Raw genomic sequence first — 25346 nt, forward strand, 5'->3', positions numbered from 1 at the left:
CCAAACTTATGATAAAATATTTGAGAGCTCACCCATACTGGATGCAATCTAACAATATTTGCAAAGTAGACATTGTGCTTCTGTTGCTTTCATTTGCCTCTGAACAATTCTTGGATTTTTCCATCACCCTTGATCTCATTGCTGCCTCTATAGAATTCTATACTATAAAGTTTAGCTGAAATTCAACCACTTTCATGACTAATTCTCAACTAACTCAGCTGAGGATAATGGAAAACTCACAGGCTTTGCAATCAGATAGAAAGACCTGAGTTCACATCCTGGTTAATCCATGGCCGAGGGGCCACGAACAAGTTACTCAAACCCTCTGAGGTTCCAGTTCCTCATTTGTAAATGGGTTAAAGATGAATCTCTGGGCACCTGGTGGTTCAGTCACTTAAGCTTCTGCCTTCAGGTCAGGTCATGATCTCAAGGTCCTGGGATGGAGCCCCAGGGTGGGCTCCCTGTTCAGTGGGGAGTCTGCTTCTCCCCCTGTCTGCTGCCCCCACCCCCACCCCCCAGCTCCTGCTTTCTGTCTCTCTCAAATAAATAAAATCTTTTAAAAAATAAAACTGAAATCTCAGAATCGTTCTGAAAATTAAGTGGGATGATCCAGGTAAAGGGCGTGGCGGGCAATAGGCTTTCTTCAACGAATGATGATAATACGTGTTATTTTCATGGGTGCAAGACTTCTGTTTTGAATAATAGTAATTGCCTGTGCCAATTAAGTGATACTTTCTGTCTACTGTTTTACATTTTTTAGTTTCTTTTCATATATATATTTCCCCCTACCTAATTGAATTTTGTTCTTCTAAGAGCAGGCACCACATTTGTGTATCTGTTCAAGTGTGTTGCAAATATTAGGCGCTTAATAAGTATCTGGATTGATTCTGGCTCTTTGATTTGTTGGGTGAGTGAGTAGAAACCAGAGCAAAGAGACTGTGTTGTTTTGCAAGCTCACTAGACTGTCCCAGGAACTATAGTGGTGGGTGGGGGGGGAGCCCTACCTTGCCCAAGTGTGACAGAATACTCAGATGTCTACATTTGCAAAGTGGTAGAGATGGAGTAGAGCTGCTTTTGACACATACGGTCCTGCTCACAGAGCCTCAATCTCGGTTTTTTTCTCTGCCCACAGCCCCATGCGAACACTGTTTTCCCATTCGACACTGAGATTTGACTATCAGTGAGGATAGCTTACTTAACAAATTAATTGTGCCTTTAGTAGGGAAGATAGAGAGCACTAAAATTAATATTTTTATAATTTTTTATTATGTTATGATAGTCATCATACAGTTCGTCATTAGTTTTTGATGTAGTGTTCCGTGATTCATTATTTGTGTATAACACCCAGTGCTCCATGCAATCTGTGCCCTCCTTAATACCCACCACCAGGCTCACCCCATCTCCTCACCCCCCTCCTCTCTAAAACCCTCAGTTAGATTCCTAGAGTCCATAGTCTCTCATGGTTTGTCTAAAATCTATCATCTTTAGATTACTGTACTTAGCTGAAAATGTGTCACGATTGCAGCAGGGATTTGGGGAGATATAATTTACATGTAATAAAATTCACCCCTTTTAGGTGTATATTCTCTGAATCTTAACAAACATACACAATGTGTAACCTTCATTACAATTAAGAGAGAATATTTCCATTGTCACAAAAAGTTTTCTCATGCCTCTTTGTAGCCAATTTACCTCCTCTGATTTACCAGTCCTTGGGAGCCTCTGATCTGATTACTGATCTTATAATTTTGCCCTTTTGAGAATGCCATATAAACAGAATCACGCAGTGTGTGTCTTTTCTGGCTCCTGTCACCTAGCAAAATACTTTGGCGTCTCATCCATATTGTTTCTTATCATTCCTTTTTATTGTTGAATATTCCAGAGTGTGAATATGCCATGATTTATTTATCCATTTACCGTATTATGGACATTCAGTTTCCAGCTTTTAGTGACTGTAAATGAAAGTGCTCTCAATGTTTGTTCACAGGTTTGTGTGTCCATATGTGAAGACACAGGTGTGGGATTCCCTCAAGGGAGGAATTGCTGGGTCATATGGTAAGTGTATGTTGAACTTTATAAAAAAGTATCAAATTATACTTCAGAGTGGTTTTACCATTTTGCATTCCTGCCAGAAATATATAAAAGTTCCAGTGGCTCCATATCTTTGTCAGGATTTTGTATTGTCATTTCCTTTTTTAATTGAAGCATCTCTGATAGCTATGTGGTGTTATCTCATAGTTTTAATATGCCTTTCCTTAATGACTAATGATGTTGAGCAACTTTTCATGTGTTTCTTTTCCATCCATATATCTTCTTTGGTGAAGATATATCTGTTCCCATCTTTTGCCTATTTTTTTTCTTTTTTTGGAGGGAAGAGAGTTGTGTTTGCAATTTTTAATTGCACTGTATTTTTGCTAATCAACACCTAATATTTTGTAACATGAAACTACAGTGAGTCAACCAGTCACCTATCATCTAAGAATATTCCTTTTAGTACCTCACATAGGTAAACTGTATTATAGAAGCGTATTAGCTCGAAGTCCAGAGCCAGTAGACTACCATGGTTTTTTCAGCTTTGTGGTGAAATACTCTGCATGATCTCGCCCTCTGTCCCATCTCTGACCTCATTCCCATCCCCTTTCTTGCTGGTGGGGGCACATGCCAAATGTATTTTTGCCTCAGGGCCTTTGACCGAGGGTTCATTTTAACCTGGGAGACTCTACCCCAAAAGCTGCATGGCTTTTGCATGACTCCTTCTTTTACTTTGTTCAGGTCAATGTCACTTTTGTAGGTAGGCCTTTACCCTGACCATCCTGTGCAAAATACATTCCTTCCTCCACATCCTCCGACCTCCTTCTTTTTTGTACCACTTACCACTTCCTGGTATGCTGTATTTTATTTGTTTTATTGTTTATTTGTTTGCTCTCCATCTCCTCCCACGGAAAGGTAAGTTCTATGAAAGCAGGAATGTGACATGGTTTGTTTCTCTGTGAGGTTCTACAGCTAGGAAAGTGCCAAGGATGTAGCAGGCATTCAACAAATTGCAGGCAGAATTAATAAGTCTTAAGGAGAAAGGTGAGAGAAATGCTAATTAGCTGAATTTTTAGATGGGCCTGCACATCGTACCAGGCCTGGTCTGCTCCCAGCACTTAAAAGTTTATTAAACTATTTCACATTTGACCCAGGTGAACTCCTAAACTAAGCTAAACTAAACCTGTATAACATTTCCAAATGGATGTGCTGGTCCTTTAAAAAACAGCCCCAAGATGGCAGCAAATAGAGGTAGCAATAATTGCCTTTGTTTGAGGCCCACAGCTTGATTTTTCTTTGTCTCTGGCTGGTTTACTGTTGCAGCAAAGCAAAAAAACAAAAAACAAACTTGGTGAGTCTAAGGATTCTTTCTCGGGTACATGCTGCGAGTGGGTCCGGACTCTTGTGATTAGATTGCTCCAGTCTTGTTTTCTCTTGCCTCTGCTTTTTCCTGTTGCACACAAAGTGCATTTAACCTCTCCCTTTCTCTCGTGTTCCTCTGAGAGGACTGGGGGAGTCACGGGGAAGGGTGGTGCCCCGTCATGCAGTGGATGGGCTGTCCTTTAGCTGGAAGTCTCCAGGGTTATGACCATTAAGAAGTTTAAGAAGTTCCTTTACTTTCATGGGGCTGAGATCACAGTGGACTCAGGGGTGGGTTCTCCATACTTTTCCTTAGTCATTGTTCCTGCTCGTACATAGTTTTCCATACCTGGTTCAAATCTGGACATTTTCCTAAATGTGGATATGGTAGAACCCATTCTGGGTTGGGACTAACTGGGGAGAATAGAGAAGGTCATAGGAACAATGGTCAGTCAACTCACCAATCAAATGAACAACAAAATCCACCAAACATTTGGTAATAAATGGCTGCTTTTGAAGTCAAGGCTATTTTATGGTTACCACTGCCACCAAAAGAGAAAAAAGGTTTCTAAAAATGGACTGTTTCTTTTTTATTTGATACAGATATTCTGATTTTCCAGTACGTTTTCAGATCGAAAATTATTGGGAGAAACTGACAACCTAACGTAAGTTAACCAAACACCAAACAGTTGGTTAACTGTTTTTATTGCTGAGACTTCACCAATAGGAGCCGGTGTTTTGAAGAGCAGAGGGAGACCATTGGTAGCATTTCCTGTGGGCTGAGGCGCTTTATAAAGTGTAGGCTTGCAGATTCTGGTTTTCAGAAATCTTCTAAGCTGAGCGTGTTTCAGAACTGATCTTTGCCTTCTTGGTGATCTTAAGCAAAATTATGAAAATCTTCCCAAATCCTGATTTTATAACACCAAGAAATACTGACAGTGATGCTTCAGGAGGTTAATGATGGTCTAATTATCTTGCACCAATAAGGAAAAAGAGTCAGCCTTTTGGCAAGATTATGTCAGAACTAGTCAGATAATATAGATATTTCTACCTCCGCACGTTTTCTAAAGGGGGATGTTGCCGCTTTAATTAAATGTTATATGAATACATTTCAAGTAGATCCAAACAGAGGGCAAACTCTGTTTCAGAACTGCTGTTCTTACATTTAAAATGTATTTGAAATGTAGTTTGAAAAAAAAAGGGGAAAGAAAAACTAAAATAACTTGAAACAAGTAGAATATAGCAGCTCATCATTACACTAATATATCAAACAATGTGATCTTAGCTTAATTATCCCCTTTGAGAGTTGGGAAAACTAAGCACAACCTTCAATTTACAGCTGTTTGGTGTCGGGAACCTGAATTATTATTGGAGAGGAAGGGGGGAAAAAGTTTATTTATTGTGACCTCCACTCGGTTTTTATTCATTGTGGAAAATCTGTATATTCACAAATGAGGGCTATTCATCCTTAGACCACAGCATCCTTCAGCTGTCCAGGCCCACATCGCCTGCACTTCTCCTGCTTTTGTGTTCATCTCGAAGGCTCTTCATCCAGATTGTTCATCATCTTGATGGTCGAGCTTTATCTTGCTTTTGTGCAGCTGCATTCCGTTTATCCAAAGTGCTGAGGGAGACGAGGGAGAGGGAGAGAGAAAGGAGCAAGAGCGAGCGAGCAGGGGAGAGTGGGAGAATAGAAAGGAGAAAAAGCAATGGCCGGTGCACATATGAGGATAATTTGTAGTTTCTCAATAATAATATAAAAAAAAAAAGGAGGACAGGCTAATTACTGGCTTAACTAGGGCAGCCTGTGGATCTTCATGTCAAAAGGACTGCCCGTAATTATTTGCCATCAAAGCACATTCATATTGTGGCACAAAAGAAGGGCCTTTTGCAAATGGATCTTGCTAATAAACAGGGCTGAGAGGAGCATTATGTGTCTCCCTGGTTGCAGGCACATTAACACAGTGACATGGAGCATAACTCGGGCCTGAGGAAAAAAACACCAGAATGATAATTATCCCCCCGCCCCTCCCCAGCTCCCTCGCCAGTCCCTTTGTGTTGGATGAGGAAGCCGAACATGACCTATAGAGGGCTCAAGGCAGGCTATTAGTGACCTCGGGGCCCTGACAAGGTGCCTCTGTTCTTTTAAAAGCCTGCCTCTTGATGTCAGGAGGGTCACGTGGACCCGCGGCTCAGCTCGAAATGGTCCAGCAAACACTTCAACCTTAAAGACACCTGGAAGGTCATGACCAATTTAATGCAGATGAAGACAGCCCAGGAGACAAGGCTCCCGTTGAATCCTCGTACTGAAGTTCCCTGCTCTCTACCTTTTCTTTTCTTCATTGTCCACGCTTGGCTCTTGAGCATATATTTAAGTCCGCAAAACTAAATCTGAGGGGAAGAAAGTTCTCTCTCTTCCTTTGTTAGTAATGAAGAGAGTCTTAGTGGAGGGGAAAAGGTGGATGCAGATACAGCCCCTTGGATGAACCCTTCTTCTGGCAAATGTAAACATCCCCATGGTTTCCTGCAGGGAGGGGTACTGGGGGTGCGGGGCAGGGGTCTGCCTTCCATGCTTCTCGCGGGTCAGGTGGTGAGAGCCTCATCTGCCGCAGAGACTCACCTGTGAACTGGGCCTGCCTGCCTGCCTGCCCCAGCAACGCTGTAGACCTGCCCAGAAGCCCCCAGACTTGTTCTGCCTTCACCGAGCCCTTGATGGTAAAGCAGAGGGCCAGTAGTCAGCTTGGGAAAACGTACCCAATGCCATTAAGGTGGGGTCCTTCATCTTTTCTCTTTCCTTCCTCTTCCCTTTCTGTCTTGTCATTTTCCTGTGGAAGGTGTCTTCTGACATGGAGGGGCCACCTCAGAGTCCAGAAAATGGGGGAAGGTATTCTGTTTTTCACGCACCAGGAGCAAAACCAATCCCTGTAACTCTTACTTTACCAGCAGAGAAATTAAGGATGACGATTTGCATTGCAAAGCAATGCTTGCTTCACAAACGCAGATTTTCCTGAGCATTTAAATATTTAATTATTTGAAAGGTTGGAGGCTGATAAACTTCAAGTTAAAATGTTATAAACCATTTCTAATGGAAAATCTACTGGGAATGACTTAGAAACATTGAAAGATGTGTATCTGTGGGAAAATAGGATTAAGGGTTTTTGGGATTTGACTTAAACTGCCTAGGAGTTTGCCCTGTATCTGAAGCACGTTGAGTCTAGGGAAATAAACACTCTCTGTTTGTAAATCTCCCAATGATCAATCAATCTTCTACCTTCTTCCCTTCCTTCTGCTCCTCCCACCCCTTTCCTCTCCAAATACCTTTGCATAAAGAAATTGGGGTCTTGAAGTACTAATTATAGACATAAATTTTCCAAATTGTTAAAGAGTGGTTAGAAGAAAAAAAAATTGAAACCACACTGTTCCTTATTTTAATCTCTCTAGCCTGGGCCTCTTTCTCTGAACCGTTTAACTCTTATATCCAATTGCACACAAGACCTCTCCTCTACACTTGCATATCCTACAGATAACTTGAACCCAGCATATGCAGAAAGGAATTCCTCCTCCTCCTCCTCCTCCTCCCACCCTAGTCGCTCTATTCATGATTTTTCCAGTCGCAGTGGGTATCAACTGCAACTTTCCAATGCTTAGGTCAGAAACCTTATAATTATTCTTGTCTTCTTTCTCTTACCACATCTGATCTGTGAGAAAATACTGTCGGCTCTACCTGGAAAAGGCATTTAGAATAGAGCCATAACTCCGTCACCTCCAGTGACACCTTGGTCTGAGCTGGAGCCATCTTCATCTCTTGCCTCCATGATTCCAGTAGCATCTTAACAGGTTTCTGTTCCATTTGATCTGCTCCTAAATTGGTAACCAAACTGGTCCATCCAAGCTGGTCATATTGAAAGTTTATTACAAAGGCCCACACGGTTCTGACTTTATCTTCTACTTGTCCTTCCCTTCATCATTCTGTTCCAGCCACAATGCCCCCTGATTTTACCCTACATACATAGCAAGGATGACCTGCATCTTAATACCTTCAACTCCCTCATCTTCAAGTCATTTTTCAGAACTTACTTTCTCCACGAAACCTCTCCTAGACACCTTACTTAACCCTGCAACTACCTCCCACCCCTAGCACCCTGATCCCCTTTGTCCCTGGCACCCTTAGAAGTGTTGACGTTTTCACTTTTGCTTTAAAAAGTAGAGAGGGGAGTCTGATGGTTTGTCATGATTTCCCTGTTCCATGCATGGAGACACCCATGCCAAGCAGTTCTCCAGTTCTCAGCAGACACTGAGTGCTTACAGTCCTGACACTGTCTACCCTGGAGACAGCATCAGATCCCACAGGGTGAGGGCTCAGTCCCGTGAGACTGTCCCCACTCCCAACCCCTTCACACCCCAATCACAAGGCCAGATTGTTACCTGTGCTTCTAAGCAGCTGGCTATAAATCAAAGGTTCCCATGGCTCCCACACTGGAAGAATTCATTAAAGAGGCTTGCAGACAAACTCTGAGAAACAGTTACTTACGTTTACCAGTAGAAGGGATATTTTAAAGCATACAAAAGACTAGCCAGATGAAGGGGTACATGAGGAGAAGTTCTTTCCCCATGGAACTGGGGTGTACCCCCTCCAGACATGTGGATGCTACAACCAATCTGAAAGCTAATCAAATCTGATTGTTTGAGAGTTTTTATAGAGCTTTAATTTCCAGCCCTCCTTGCCCTTTTTGGTGGGGAGCCGGGGGAGCGGGGTGCAACCCTCTATCACTGAGGCTGTCTAGGCTGTCTAGGGACTTAGGCTATCTTCCTAAGTCACCTCATTAGCATAATCTTAGGTGTGCTCCAGAGGGTTTCCTTGGGAGTGACAAAAGATACTCCTATCACTCCTATCACTCAGGAAAGGGATTTAGGAGCTTGGTACCAGGAACCCAAATACATTTCTTACTACACCAACCCCTTAACGGTGCAGCTGTGGGCTCCGTCAGCAACCTGGAGGACATTAGCAAATTCGTGAATCAGCTTTGCACTACTTATTGTGAAGGAGAGTCATTTGTTAGCTTAAGTAAAACCTGGATTAATTACAACTGTCCTGTGAAAATATTGACTAAGGAAGTCTTTAGTATACATTTAAGAAAGGTGAAAATCTCAGACTCATGAAATTCAAGCCCTCCTTTTGTTCATCAGTAGTAGTTGGGCAGTAACAAGAGCAGACACTTTGGTCCAACTGAACGATGGTCCAGGAGAAAATAAGTAGGGTCTCAAATGAATGAAACCAAGCTTTTTGGTGAGGTTATCTGTGAACAAGTTGGGTGTGTGCAGGGTGGACTCACGAGATTAGAAAATACCCATAAAGGTAGCTCTCCTGTGACTTTGTTCTTGTGCACTTTTCCCTCCTTTCAGGTGACTTTGGAAGAAACAGTCTGAGGAAACCTTGTGAGAACAGTTTTGGGAACATCTACACATCTTTCTTTTCTCTGGGCTAACTTATGAGGGAATTGGGGTGGTGGCATATTGTGAGCTTTGTTTGATGTTGATCCTAAATTTCTGAAAAGTTTGAGCTCGTGTTTGGTTCCCTCTCCATGTTTCCAGCGCCTCAGTGTATTACCGTACAAAATCATATACTTCGGTTTAAAAATCATATATGTGATGTCAGTTATTGACTAAGAAAACATGTCTTATGGGCATATTTATTGATACTAGTGCACACAGAAGCATCTTTGTGGAAGAAACAATACTGTCTCTTCCATAAAGATGTGAAAGTAGAACAAATTGGGGCTCCCTGTTGTGGGGCTGAGCATCCTGAGCAGGGCTGACCAATCTTTCCAGGCTACCTTGTCAGGAACCCTCCTGCAAACGGAAGGGGACTTCCTTTCACTTTTTTTTTTTTTCCTGGTTATTCAAACAAAGTGGAATCTGTCACAAACTGTTTCCATAAGGAGAGGCCTCATTCTATATCTGAATCCTTTAGCCCTCATGTTTCCTGAGCAGACCTTTCTGGAAAGCAGTGTGCTGTAAGTCAGTGGGATGGGTGTTACAGTCCAAAATCCCCTACAAAAGACAGGAGAAAAGCAAGAGTCCACCTATAGTGTGTGGTTCAAAAGAGAGGCAAACAGATTGGTACGTTTAGAAGGCTTTGTGGATCTGGCTACTCATGAACACCATGAGGCAATATAGACGTATTTAGTCCTTAACAGAAGCTGACCACCCACAGAATTTGAGAGAGAAATTCTGATACTTAGTTCAATTCTTAGTTCTATTAGTTCAATTTTCTGGGTAAATTTTTTTGTTATTGTTATAGTAGTGTTAATATATAGTATTGTTAATAGTACAGTAGTTAATATTTACTCCTTTCCTAGAGGGTAATGTGGGTTTGTGTCCTCTCTGTCTGTGTTTAAACTTAACTAAGTATGTGTGCACACACGCACACACACACATGCATGTGCATGTAAAGAAAAAATATGTCTACATATATGTGTATATGCAGAACAATATATACATGCATGTGTATGTATGTAACATATATACATATATGATTTATATGTATTTATATATGCATTTATACAGGCCTTATATATATTAATTTAAAAAATTTCCAGGCCTTCCAACAAGACTTAAAGCATGCATATAATTTGTAGTGTCTTTGGCACTATAATTGGTTAGGCATCTGACTCTTGGTTTCAGCAGGTTGTAATCTCAGGGTCATGAGATCAAGCCCCACTGAGGTCTTTGCACTCAGTGTGGAGTCTCCTTGAGATTCTCTCTTCCTCTCCCTGCCCCTCTAGCTTCTGTTCTCTCTCTTTAAAATAAAAAATAAATCTTAAAAAAAAATTGTAGTGTCTCTTATGCCTGTAGTGTGATGTAATATGATATAATACATGTTCCTTTAAAATGCATTACAATATTTCATATTGCAAGTAATACATGTTCACTACAGAACATTTGGGCTGTATAGGAAAGTAAAAAGAAGAAATAAAAATCACACAAAAATCATATACTACCACTATGTAAAGAAAACTATTATTATTGTACTTTGTTGTTGTGTTTATGTGGGCTACATTTTAGTTTTGGTTGTCCCCACCTATTATCCTCTAAGAAGATATGTGAAACATATGTTTCTTATATGAAACAAACAAATGGTGGCATAATTAGTCCATTTGTTTTGGTATATTAAGACAATGTTCTTAATATACTTTTTTTGTTCAACAAATCTCCTTTTCTGAAGTACATACTCATTCTGTGTCCATCCACCATCCATCTCTCTGTCCATCCATCCGTGTATCTTTCTCATATATACTTACAGATCTTCAAGTAATTTCTTCAATTTTCCTTAGGATTTTGGGTTTTCTAACTAGTTTCCTGCATTATCATAGGTCTACCCCAACTCCATCTTGGTAATGTACTAACATGCTATTGATTTTGTTTTCTTGGCCTTCTTTCTTCCCCATTATCTCTCCCCTCCTTCAGTCCTTTAGCAACTCATCTCAGTGGCTTGTTTTGTGATGTTATTGTTTATCCACTTTAACCAGTTAATCTGAGCTTTTCCTTTCTGGGATACCGTCTATAGTTCTTCCCTCTTCCCCTCTCATGCCTTCATGTCCTTTCATTCTTCAAGATCTTTTCATCTCTCTACTTGTCCTTCACCTCGCTTTTGTAATCACTTCTTCCCATCTGACCAGAACATAGCAGTCAGTCGTTTCAGCTACATTCTATCTTATACCTTCAGTTTATTAATGACTTCATCCCCACAATTTTGGGGAAATAATCTTGTGATTTCATTGATTGGTAAAATTAATGATTTCTAACCTTAACAGAACTTTTAAAGCTGCCAAAAATAACTTGTTAATGGCAGGTCCACCCCTTTGCATTTTTTCTGATATTTTATTATTTCTTTAACTACCAGTTCTGTCCTTAGTCCTTTCTTTATTTCTTCTTTTTTTAAAAGATTTTATTATTTATTTATCAGAAAGAGTGAGCACAGGCAGACAGAGTGGCAGGCAGAGGGAGAAGCGGGCTTCCTGCTGAGCAAGGAACCCGATGTGGGACTTGATCCCAGGACGCCAGGATCATGACCCGAACTGAAGGCAGCCGCCTAACCAACTGAGCCACCCAGGCGTCCCCTTAGTCCTTTCTTTTAGTGGGCAATTTGCCTGTTACTTTCATAAAGAAAAGCAAGGTCATGGATGTTAGTCTGATATGCTGGAAGAATAATGGACTCTGGACTTCACTAAATCAGAATCTTGGCTTCAACAGTTACCATCTTTGTGACTTTGACCCTTGACCTAGTCCTTCTAATGTTCTTCTTTTTTTTTTGAAAACCTTACTAATATCATAGGATTTGTCAGGAGAACTCAATGACATGATGTGTTCAAAAAAGTTCAGAACACAGTACATTCTCAGCTGGAGCTATTATTATTATAATTATTAAGTAGTAGTGCTCCCAACTTCCTTTTCCACTGGGTTCCAAGTTTCTTTGTGTTCTTTGTCATTTCTTATTCCTTCCCCATTGGTTTAGAAGAAGATATAGCAACTCCTTTTAAATTAATTCCTGGAGACTGTATCCTGCATCCTAGATCCTGATCCCATCAAGTATGCTTGCTCGCTCGTTCGTTTGTTCTTTCTTTCCTTCTTTCTTTCTTTTTTTTTTTCTTCTCTCTTTCTTGTATCTTCAATTTGAGTGGCCATATATCTTCCTCAGGTAAACACCCAGTCTCTCCAAATTCCTTCCTGCTCAACAGTGGTTTCTAAAAACAAGTCTATTTATAACTCACAAGTGTTCTCTTTTCCCTTTTCAGCCTTCTGCTCTTGGCATCTTCTTAACCCCGTTTCTGAAAGTGCTTATAAAACTTCCTGTGACTTCTGATTGGCAAGTTCAGTGGGACCTGGGCCTCCATTTTCAGCCCAGTTCTAGTTCTACATCCTTAGGAAGCATGAGGAGAACACTATGCTTCCAGTGCTTCCGTTAGACTTCGTCATACTGTGGCACTGTGCTATGACACTGTATTGTTGTTGGGGTTGTCTTTCTCACTTGGTGCATGATGAACATCTTGAAGAGAAGGACTGGGCTTTACTAAATCCTAAAAGCCAAACTGAAGGATAAGAGCATGCACACGTGCACGCGCACACACACACACATACACACACACACACACACCACACACACACACCACATTGACTCCAAAGACTGTTGTCACAAAGTGGAAACTTGACATATAAAGATTGCCTTTATTATACCCTGAGGTTTGTAAGTGCTAGGAATGGCATCTTGTCATGTTTAGTGAGTGTACCAGGATATTTCTGACACTGCCATCAGCCAGTCAGCAAATATTTATTTATTGACAGTGCTAATACTGTCATGAGTAATGGGAATTCGGTCCTGAATAAGACTTAAGATGGACATGGTCTTTGCCTTTGGGGGCTGGTTGAAGATTCAGGAACTTGAATTCTGTACATCTGTCCCCTTTTCGTATGACATATTAAACATTTGAATTTTACAGTTCACAATTAGAATTCTTCAGGGGAGGGAGTTATATTAGAAGTTCTATCATTTTTACGTGGGTAGAAAATGTATTTTTTCCAAAATCATCTGGAGTCAGGGCTGGAGTCAGTGAATTCAGTTTAAATTTCAGTGAGTATTTTTGACTTCCACGTAACTGATTGCATAATATTGGAATATGTATACTTGTTATTTAAATACTGAGCACCTGTGAACTTAGGCAAATCCTTGTGTGAAGGTTTTGTGCAGATGGCACAGGTCTAGAAAGGAGTCATAAACACTGGGAAAACATACCCAGTTTGGAAAGTTTTACTTTTTAAGGTCCTCTGTATATAAGGAATTATGGAACAAATTTTACTTTGAAAGGACCAGCTTTAAAAATAGTCTTAAAAAAAAAATATATATATATATATATATGTATGTGTGTGTGTGTGTGTGTGTGTGTGTGTGTATAAATAGTCTTTCATTGCTTTAAATCTCAATATGTGATTTTTTCCTTTCTGAGATTGCTGGATATATATATATATATATATGGATTTCATAACTGAGTAGCCTGCTTGTTATTGAAGAAGACATACATTTGAAATATCCTTATCACAATTATGTAACTTGTGGAAAACTGAGTACCCTACTTTGAAAATATTTAAGATGATGTAATGTATTATCAGTACAAGATGATACTGCACAGTTTGTTTTGAAATTGGTATTGTTGCTGGAGTACAACACATTAATCACTGCCATTGGGGTTTTGTTTCTTTTAATATAATCAGAAAAGAGATATGATATGATCACCCCAGCCAAAGTGCTGGAAGAACTGAAGCTACCTGTTGGCATCTTCCAGCTGACAACTTTGAATGTACATTAGTATTATCAAGTCTTTTTGTGCTTAAACCAAACTGTGACTCTCTTATCACCTTCTTTATGTTGCCCATACATTTATCTCTCCTTTGTTTGGTTTTTGACCCCACGTTTTCAACAGTTTGGGGAAATTTATGAGACTTGCGCCATTGGGAACCTGGGGGTGATGACAAAGTGAGCTGTGTCTTTCACTTCTGGTTTCACAGAAGCTTGAATAATGTTTGATGCCTTGTAAATGTTTAACAGATATTTGTCATAGGTCTAATGATGAGGCATGTTTGCTTTTTAAGTCTGCATGATCCCTGTGGTCTTAGATCATGGTGCTTTCCCATTTGAAGGGCACCTTCTTCATCCTCTGGTATGTGTTCTCAATAGAAAGATAGCTTTTCCATGATTCAATAGGGACGTCTGAGGCTCTGAGAGATGACCCTTAGAGAAGTCATTGCTTCCATAAAGGTTATTTCCAGTCTTCTCTGGCCAATTCCCTATCTCACGGGCCCCTTGTTCTCCTGCCTGTGCTGTTCCTTGTGTACTCTGAAGTTAAAAAGATTTTTGCAGGAAAACCACATTTTAATAGCAGTCAATGCTTTACTTAAAGGAGTAGCTCTCTAACTCATGTATTTCAGGTATGGTCATCAGCTAGGGGAAGAAGGTGTTTGGGGATAAATGGATTTCCTGGAACTTCTTGAGATCTGTTGAATTACGCTACCAGATCCTTTGTCACAGATTAGGCAAGTCCTGATAGTCGATACTGTTGGTTTGCTGGAACAAGGGATGTTCTGCATGGGCATGGAGTGGGATTTCCCTTGTTAATTAAACTTAAAAATATGATTATGACAAAGAATTTTTTAATTATGTAGACAAAAGTTTATTTCCTCATTCAAAGTCCCCTGCTTCCACTACCACACCATACCCATGTATACTCATGCTCACGTACGTGCACACTTTTTATACCCATCATATGTCAACACTTCATTCTATCTCCCTTATGGGCTTATTCAGATATTGGGCAAGGGTGCAGGTGGGAAATGCACCCCTACTGAAGCAATCTCAGTCTGTTGAACCTGGACAGCATTATCAGGAGTCTAAGACCAGGGACTATTGGTCTCAGGGAAGCAAATGCCAGCCATCAGGTCTATAGTATACTGAGGAAATGCGGGGAATATCTTTTTCACGTAACTGTCTGTAGAAAATAATTTGGCCCCGACATTTTCATCTTTGAAAGAATGTAGATTTATGCGCTTGATTTCTTAATCAGGGTGAACTTTTGTTAATGTTTCATGGCTAGGATATATATTGGTCGTGCCATGGACCCAGTGGTGATATTAGTAATAAAGACAATATTATTAATACCACTACATCAATATAAAAAGAGTTATTGAGTTACATTTGTAAAGACAAAAAAACAAAAAAAAGAAAGAGAGAGAGAAAAATCCCAGGTTAACAGTTGCTTTCTCTGCTACTAACCCACTCGCTGGCAATATTTATGCACTCATGTAGTTTATATACGAGGGCTAATGTTTGGCAAGAGCAATCAAAGAACACACAAAAACAAACCAGTTGCTTCTTTTTTTCTTCTTTTCTTTTCTTTTTTCTCATTTCTCCCCTCCTCCTCCTTATGATGAAATTTTATTATTTCTTTGAAACTCCAAATCAGCCTCCAGTGGGGGGTTCTGTCCTTTTAGAGTCAAAGTGCCATATTTGAACTTTGCTATCACATAACACTTTCTGAGACTGCTTGTCTAAAATGATTAATTTGCACTGCAGGACAGCCCTGAACCCACAAATACTCCAAAAAGCCACAGTGAGCCAGGGCAGCAGACCTATTACTAATGTTTTTATTAAATCCCTGATGGCACCCCAACACAGGGCCCCAAAGCAGCTTTAATAATAGACAACATACAGCACATTTTTCTTGTATTGCCATGTAATCAAATCTGAGGCTGCTGTTCCTTTCTTTGTTGTACCATAGAGGACCAGCTTCCAATTTAGTTGTGGCCTACTCCTAAACTGATTTTTCATTGTAATTAATGCCTACTTTGGCCTCAGCCACTTATACAACTTTCATTAGAGGTTTGCAGCCATCCACTGAGTATTTTTACCGATTACCCTCGCAGGACCTGCTATAGCTGCAATTTTGTTAAAGTCTTTCTTTTTATTATTTTTTTTTGTAAAGAATTTTTAAATTGCTTAGCTAAATAGTTATTTTTTTCCCTTCTTTCTTGTTTTTATGCTGCACCTATTAAAATATTTGGGCAAAGGTCCACATTGGGGAAACACACACACACACACACACACACACACACACACACACACACACTCTCCATTCACCCCCATCACTGCCCCTGACAACCCCAGCCTTTAAGTGATTTCAGAAAAGCTAGTGGAACTTATTTAGATCCAGGGTCTGCTGCGGCTAATTTTCTGTCTGTGTTTTGTGCTGCCCATTTCCTCTGAAATAGTACCTGAGGTTTAGGGTTCTTCAGCAGAGGATGTTAGAGACCTCTGCAAACATTCAGGCGGCAGCCTTCCCACCACTAACCTTAAAAAAGATTATGGCAGTGGGCCCAGGGTCAGATTGAATAGATGAAAAAGTATATGCCATGCCTTTGCTGCTCCCTGAACCTTTCTCTGTCAGCTGGGTTGACATTTTCGGTGACTTTTCTTAGAGCCTTGTTTAGACTGTCTTCCTAGAAAATTCTGGATCTGTTTACTACCCATCTTCTCTCACCTCCCTTGGTATTACCAAATCACAAAGAACAACTATCAGAAATGAGAGCCTCTGTCTCCTTGGATGGGGTCTTTTCAACCTGCAAATGCGGTTTTTAAGAGGACCCAGTGAATTAGCAAGGTCCATTAACACAGTGTTGATAATATGTAGCTTCTACAGAAGGCAGCTTCCTGGGACAATGCCTTTAAAGGCCTTGGATAAGAACACTCTGAAATTATGAGATCTTTGTGCAGTTTTTACTTTTACATTTTAAACATTAGTAGTTTACCCTGTAGGACTGATGGAGGAAAATCTCCTACTGTCTGGTAATGAGCAATGGATTTCCTTGTCTTAGCTGCTAGCCATTGGGTATAATAATTCCCTTTCTAATCTTGAGTGGTCATTTTTCTTCGGATAACATTTTGCACTATAGTAAAATGCTGTCAGCCTTTTAAATAGCGTTTACAGACTGTTTTGATCACATCTAAGATGTGAGTTGTTGAAATTGAAAAGTACACAATGACTTAATGGAACCTTGTCTCTATGTTGTGGCTAACTGTCAACAACTTGGTTAAGTTTTACAAGGCAGAACACATTAGTAGTTTGGGGAATGTGAGATCCAGGTCTGTTTCCCAACACCACTGCTTATTTATTGAACAAATAAGGCTTGCTGTTCCTCGTTAGGTGGTGTGCCCTTATCAAATTTATGGCAAGTCCTCTTTTTTCCTTCCAGCTAAGATCCACAGGCATCAGAAGATAAACAGAAGCACCTACACAAAACACTTGATAATTCATATATTTTACCATAGAACATGATTCTATGGTAAAATATATTTTACCATATTTACATAAAAAGTATTATTTCATAATTACAGGTATTATTACATAAGAAGTGAGCCTTAAAAGACAGATTTGTGTGTGAGGCTTAAGAAGTCAGTGTGCTTATACTCACACCTCGTGAATCTTATGTTTGCATCCATACATATAAGTTATCTAAAATGTAAATATGGAGTGACACTGAAAGGGAAGTGGACTGGTAATTCATTAGGTGATAATGTTTTCCTTCTAGATTGGAGCAATCTCATGTACCATGGGTAGAATATGTTAGAAGGAACTGAAGACCAAAAGGAATCACAATCAGATGGAGAACCAAATTTCTAAAAGTTTACTTGAGAAAAATTCTATTGCAGTGCTTCTATTTTTTTTTTTTTTGGTATTTTTTTTCGCAACCTCTTCTCTTTGGCATATATAACCAAAACGATCTATCCTACCTCCTTTCTGAATGTGATAGCCCAGTCATAGCTTTACTCATTCATCAGGTTCTCGTGCACCTTCTATTAGCACCCCGCCACCCCCCTCTCCTTGCCCAAAACATTCCCCCATCCATTGTACACCAGTTGGCTTCTATTTTAAAGAACTTCCTGGCAGTGAATATCACAGACTGCCTTGTGCCAGTTCTGGCAAATAAAGACAGCCCTCCTATTTCCTCTAGAAACATCAGGATGATTTTATTCCACCCTATTTTCAAGTGAAAACATGAAGCTTGACTCTCTGCCTTTCAGAACAATTGGGGATTCCTTTTAGGTTTTTCTAAAATCTATGTGTGTGTGTGTGTGTGTGTGTATGTGTGTAAGATGAAGGGCAGGGGAACATTCTGTCACTCTATTTGGGTCATTGTTCTATGTTAGAATTTTCTAACAAACAGAACTGTTGTACATCCTACCAGGTGCCTGACCAAAACATCTCTTACTGGCATCTAAGTGGGATCAGATGGAGGCAGCACAAATGCATCTTTCTTCGGTATTGCGTGGGGTCTTTTCTTTATTTTCTTGTCTCTTTAAGACACAGGACAAGATGTGAAGAATTAGACTGGGGTTGGGCGATTGTGGTTGGCCTGGGCTGCATGGCATGATGCTGGGCTGTTCACGGTCCTTTCACAACACTGAATGCAACTTCAAGGGCTCTTTCTGCATTAATTGGAATGACTTGGCATTATAAAAATATTTGACTGCAAAGGGACCGCAGAGATAATCAGACTCAACATCCTCACTCTGCAGATGGGGATGATGAGACCCCGAGAAATTAATAAAATTGCCCAAGGTCCCATAAGCAGTCAGTGAGTCAACTGAGAATGAGACCCAGCTCTTTGTAGAATGTTCTCTCCCTTGATCTGCACAAATAATTCTGAGGCTTCCCATTAAAGCCCAAGCCTACACTAGAGACAGAAATATTGAATTTTGGGAAAGCAGTTTAAGGTACCACTTAATCTGCATCTACAGTGAAAGCCCAGCATGAATCTCCAAATGACTTCCCTGCTAAGGCAGTTGTTTGAAATAGACCAGCGATTTTAAAACTGCAGCTTGGTGCAGTGAAAAGCATGTCCCGGGAAGTCAAGGTGTCTGTCCAGCCCTGGCTAAATTATTTATTATCTGGACTTTTGAAACATTAAAGTGCTTTGAAATAACCTAGGAGAGTATTTAAAATTCAGGTCCCTCAGCCCCTAATCCAAGATAGGAACTGCTTCAGTCTGAGAGGGTGCCAAGTAAGCCGCATTTTATTGACAGTAGGTTTTGGACTTTTTAAGATTTTATTTATTTATTTGTCAGAGAGAGCATGCACACACAAGGTTGGGGAGCAGCAGGCTTCTAGCTGAGCAAGTAGTCCCATACAGGACTTGATCCCAGGACCTTGGGATCATGACCTGAGCCGAAGGCAGATGCTTAACCAACTGAGCTACCCAGGGGCCCCTGACAATAGGTCTTGAATAAGACAGACAGGTTACTGCCTCTGTGAAGCTTTGAGTCAAACATGTGTCCATCTGTGTGTGTGAGTGGGCAGGGAGGTAATTGATATTCATGTCATAAAGAAGTTATAAAAGATTGATCAATGAGATGAAAAATAAAGTAGATACATGCTTGTGTGAGCCTGCAGTTGCTAGTATGGTTGACGATGGCTTTTTAAAGACGCAAATAAGGAGGAAGAAACTGCCATTTGGAGATTTGAGGGACGAAGCAGAGGGAAGAGCTTGTGCAAAGACCCAGGAACAGGAGCATCCCATGTGTGAATGAGGACCACGAAGAAGGGGGTGGTGCGCAGAGAGTGGTTGAGGGAAGACCACCAGCCCATGAGGTCTCAGGGTGGAGAGGGGCTTCTCCTGTGTCTGTGGTGAGGATCTGACTGTGGATTCTTTCTAACTGAATGGGCCACTAGTGAGTGTTTTTTAACAGAAGAATGATACAATCCCATTGATGCTATAAAGAGATGCACTTCAACGAGTGTCCCATGTGACTCTGACGCAGGGCACCCTCAGATGCACACTTGGCAATTTTCAGCCAACCTGTAATCTGCAGCGGTGACTTGCCTTTTGGGATCTTAGTTTTCTTCTTTATAAAATCTAATTCCTGACCATCTCTATGTCACAGGAATTGTAAAAACCAAGCATTCCCTTGGGAATGTTGTGCAACGATAAATCTAAAAAAAATTATTTATTTTTACTTTTGTCTTGAAAACCAAACTAGGAGACTGTTGACTGGGAGGTAATTCAGATTTTGGCCACTGGGTTGGAAAAGTCATGTGCTGCAGAACACCCACTTGTAACCAACTTATTTTTCTTCTTTCCAGTACTCATTGTAAGTGGATTTCCCTTTTGTGTATGTATGTGTTTGAGACAGATGGCAACTTTACAGCATGATGTTAGAAGAAAAAGTGTCTGGAAAGGGAAGAAGGAAGGCAAACACGAAAAGCAAGCCTTGAATAAGCAATTTTTCTTAAAAGGAATACATTCTGGGACAGTTTATTTTTGTGATCTGCCTGGAATTTGGGGACAATGTGCTAGAAATCTCTTTCTGCCTTCAGCTGGCAAGCTGCCTAAAAAAGGTGGGGACTTGGAAGAGAGACACAGTGTTTCTATTAAAATAAGGCTTTATTGAAAGCAGGACCAGTGGCTAAAGTTAGTCCTTGGCTTTTTTAAAGCGCTGTGGCTGGGTCTACAGAACACTGAAGTGGAGAATGGAAACTATTATCCAGCTGGGCAGTTGGGCTCAAATATCTAAGTATACTGTGTTCAGACCAATGCAGGCCAAGCAGAGGGTTGTTTTTGGAAAAGGATATGAATTATTTGGATAATTTCCTTAATTTCCCACTTGTGGGGCAAATGTGGTTTATGTTTGAGCTGAGGATGAGTTTTAACATACTCTCTTTTCCCAGAGATACTTCTCTATTGTGTTCCCTCCATTTGATTTGTGGTTGTTACACCTAGTGCTTGTAGGAATAGCTCCCTACAGCCTGGGGATCATCCTGGGCTCTGGTCATGCCAGGCTCTTCCCCAACTTGCAGACATCCCCCAGGTGTACAGAAGCAAGCTTCTAAGCAATTCTGGTGTTTACACAATCCAAAGACAAATACTTCTCCGTCACTGTCAATCATTATTTTTTAACTTTTCTATATGAATCAGCCTTGAAACATTGGGAGTCATGATCGGTTCCTCATTTTTCCTGGGCTTCTGTCTCTGGCTGCAGTTCTGTTGATTCTTCCTATAATGTACTTCCCAGATAACTGTAATAGTCATTCATATTTATGGAGACTTAAGATATGTAAGTTGTTCTTTGGAGTTGATGAGTTAATCTGTGTTCCTCTCCATGGTAACTTTACTAGGTTGATACAGCTGCTTCACCATTTTGCAGTTGAGAAAAGCAAGACTGTAAGATGAAAAGATACTCATCCCACATCGCAGAGCTAGTCAGTGGTAGAGTAAGGGCTTGAACTGACAGAGTGTTATGTCAGTCAACAAATAATGATTATATGAGCTCTGTAGGCTAGGGATTTGCTGAACACTGGGAATTTAGTAGAGAACGGGGTAAAAGGGGGAAGCTATATGAATTAAACCATAAAACTGTACTAAGAGACATTAAGATACTTGGTGTGAAGATGCAACTTGTTTATGAATGGGAAGGCTGATTATTATAAAGCTGTCAATTTTCCTCAATTTTTAAAATTAATTTAGTGTAGTTTCAAGAATATTATTTAATGTAACAAATTTATGATTATGAAATTAATATGGGGAAAAGTAGGAAAAAATAGACAATATATTTTGTAATGGAAGGGTAAAGAGATGAGAATTCTCTCTGCGACATTGCATCTACTTACTAAACTAGAACAGTCAAAATGATTTAGCTGATTGATACGTGGAGTAAAATAGGGAGCCATGAGCCAGACAAATCTATGAAAATGTAGGAAGCTACACATAAAATATCACAAATCTCCAGAGGAGGAAGTGGTTGATTAGTAAGTGGTATTAGGAAAACTGCTTTACAATTTAGAATTATGAACTTAAAACATTACCTCTTACTTTATACTAAAATAAATCATTAATAGTTTAAAGAGCATACATTTTAAAATATGAATTAAAGAACATGTAAGTAGATATTTGTCATACGTTTAATGGGAAAGGTCTTTGTTAAGTATGAATTATGGGGCTCCTGGGTGGCTCAGTAGGCTAAGCGTCTGACTCTTGATCTTTGCTCAGGTCTCGATCTCAGGGTTCAAGCCTGGTGTTGGGCTGCACGCTGGGTGTGGAGGCTACTTAAAAAAAACAAAAATAAAAACACATATACCAATTATAGAAGTCAAAAAGTATTTATATGCCAAAAATATAAATGAAATTGAAACACAAGTGACATATTAAGGCATAATTTTGGCAATAATTATGCAAAACAAAAGACATACTTAGTATATAATAAGCTCTTAAAAAATGGATGAGAGGGGGCGCCTGGGTGGCTCAGTGGGTTAAAGCCTCTGCTTTTGGCTTAGGTCATGATCTCGGGGTCCTGGGATGGAGCCCCGCATCAGGCTCTCTGCTCAGCAGGGAGCCTGCTTCCCTTCCTCTCTCTCTCTGCCTGCCTCTCTGCCTACTTGTGATCTCGGTCGGATAAATAAAAAATCTTAAAGAAAAAATGGATGAGAAAAAAATCAACCTCCCCTTCTAACTATGGGAAAAGTAAATATAGATAATCATATGTATATGGGGGGGACGATAAGTGTATTAAATGTATTTAACCTTGTGACTTATCAAAAATACAGAAAAAATTGAAAAAATGCCACATTTTATTATTAAATCAGCATAAATGTAAGCAGTGATGTTATATTACTCATCATGGTAATGACTGTAGGCAAAGGGCTTGCTCACACCCGTGATATAGGAATATAAAGACTTTCCGTACAGCAGATTTTTAACATTAACAAAGAACTTCAGAATTTTCAAACCTATGACTTGATAGTAGTCCTTTAAGATTATATCCTAAGGAAATAATAAGAAATGTATTCAAAAAAATTACATACGGACCTAATTTATTGCACCATTATGTATCAGAGAAAAAAGTTTAGAAATGACATAAATGTCCAACATAGGGAAATTATTAAATTATGATATATAGAGCACTTTTATGAAATATGCAGCTGTTTATTCTTTTGAAACAATATTTCGTGTCACAGGGAAATGCTTATATTAGGTAAAATAAACAAGATACAAATTTATATATTTCTTTATCCTTTAAAAAAATCTGTGTGTGTACTTCTTTTTTTACTGAACAGACATGATAAAATGTTACAAGTAGGTAAATGAGCACTTTATATATGGAAAGTGGGAAAATAGACACTTTACATCATGTATGGCTATATTTATTTTTCAAGATTTTTTAAGGAACATATTAGCTTTATAGCTTGAAAAAAATGTAATTTTTTTTTTTTTAAAGAGGAAGCAAATTGACTCTAGCTTTGATCCAAGTCAGTTGCCTAGCCTTCATGGGAAAACTGCTTTCAAACAGTATTTGGTCTGAGCAGCCCTGTCTCTCTCAGGATACAGCAAATCCTGTTTCATCAGGAGAACCTATGTGTTGTGCACACGCAGGTGTGTGTGCGCACGTGTGTGCGCATGTGTGTATGTGTGTGTGTATGTGTGTTTAAATCAGGGAAACTTGAGTTTTCAGAATACTTACAGGAATGTTTGGCTCACATTGTCATTCAAATTGGTTTAATTTCATTGAATTTTGTTTTATCTCTAGTAAAACATTTTGAAATGGTCTTCTGAAAGACCTTCTACAACCAAGCTATTGGCTGATCAATTTGATTAGCAGTTAGGAATTATAAATGGAAGATAAAATGGGCCTTTTCTTGTTATGCAGCCCTGGTAATAAATGGCAAGTACATATTTTTGTGAAGCTTTTATTCTTAGAAAGAAAGCAAAAGGATATAATAGGTTTTTTAAATATGTGCCACATAATTTATTCTGACAAACAGATGTATTTTGTTGTTGCTATTATCATTTGATGAAATACTTTAAAACTAGTCCAAGGTGGTCCATTTTCGAATATAATACATACAGTACATCTAGTAGTTAACAAAATTTGGATGTGTAGCATAGAATGGTCATTATTTTTACTGAAAAAAAAATAAAGGCACTAATTACTTACAGACAAGATACTTAGCACAAACAGATAAGCTTCAAAATGAAAAATTCTCGGTTTATGATAATTATGTTCTCTGCTTTGTTTTCAGAGACTGATAATTTGAGGCTTTAAAATCACCAGGAAGCCATTAATTGGAATTCTTCAATAAAAAATAAATTACATAGAAGTTCATGATGAGTTGTAAAAGCAGAGAGACTGTATTATACAGTGAGCGACATTGCTTCACTATTTATAGCCTCATGCAGATATGTCTAACAGAAAACTGTTAAGAATTTGAGATGTGCGGATAGCAATTATTAACAGATCCAAACTATCTACAGATATTTCAAATAACAGCTTTTAGCAGATCTCTGCACCAATAAAAGCAGGACTTTAATATGAAGTGGGGTCTTGCTAAGGTGTTGCTTCTTGTTTTTGACATTTTCCATGGCTTCCTAAGGCCATCTCAGATCATAGCTCCTGGAGGAAAGAAGTTCCCATCACGTGGCGCAGGACAGCCCCCTGTCAGAGTTGCGTAAGAGCAGGGACATTTTGGAGATGCTGCCTGTGGTCCAGGTGGAGGTCTGGGTGGCACTGTTTATAAGGTTAGCTGCCGTAGTCTCAGCTCCAGAATGCTGTTGCCTGAATTCCTTCTACGTAGTACCAACTTACTGTAAATCCTAATCTCTAGTGCTCAGGACGAGAAGTCAGAGTCAGGATAGCCAACCTGGGATGGTCCCAGAGAAAAGCAGATCTTTGGGTTTGAGAAGCAAGCAGGTAAATCATGGTAAGAGGTGCTGCGTAGGGTAGGTCAAGAGGTAGCGCGTAGGTACCAGTCTATAACTGGATAGTGAGTGTGACTGATACAGAAGTCTAGGTGCTTTGGAGCCCTTGTCATCTGATGTCACCGTGTGAAGACTGGCATCATGCAGGGCCATTGTAGAGGGACACAGAGAGAATTCTATGATGGTGGCAGACAAAGACCATTGTCTAGTGAAAGAGAATGGTGGGACCTGGCGGTGTAAGAAGGAAGTTGCAGTTCAGTTTTAGTTTTTCTTAGGATACCTGCTTCAGGCATTCCATCAATCATTCCACAGTGTACACCGCAGTTTGTTCAGAGTTATGGGGGTTACAGGACTCTTAGGAATGTGAAGGGAAGCTGGAGAGAGTAGTCGGGTGTACATACAGCAGGCGTCATGGTTCTGTGAAAAAAGCAGAAAGTTTATCATCAGTATTTGTCAATATAGGCTATGTGATGTTTCAGTGACAAACATTCCCTAAATCTCAGAGCCTTGATACAAAAAAGGTTGACTTCTCCTTTCTGATGTATGTTTAATATAGATTTTCAGGGAGTTCTGCCTATCATAGTTACTCGGGCACCAAATCTTGATCACCACAGAAGGAAAAAGGGAATGAGATGTATTTTATACTGACTCTTAAATCTGCCACT

General features: G+C 39.8%; 1 long non-coding RNA gene across 1 annotated transcript in view; it reads left to right on the forward strand.

The window, feature by feature from the left end:
• Nucleotides 1–1986: 1986 nt before the first annotated feature.
• LOC125109417 (uncharacterized) overlaps nucleotides 1987–25346 on the forward strand; it is a 62277-nt gene continuing 38917 nt past the window's right edge. Inside the window, exons 1-2 of the long non-coding RNA XR_007130229.1 lie at nucleotides 1987–2055; nucleotides 3994–4055. This is a non-coding gene — a long non-coding RNA (uncharacterized LOC125109417). The remainder of the gene's footprint in view (nucleotides 2056–3993; nucleotides 4056–25346) is intronic.

The sequence above is a fragment of the Lutra lutra genome, chromosome 9 (assembly GCF_902655055.1).
Source record: "Lutra lutra chromosome 9, mLutLut1.2, whole genome shotgun sequence".
Taxonomy (NCBI): domain Eukaryota; kingdom Metazoa; phylum Chordata; class Mammalia; order Carnivora; family Mustelidae; genus Lutra; species Lutra lutra.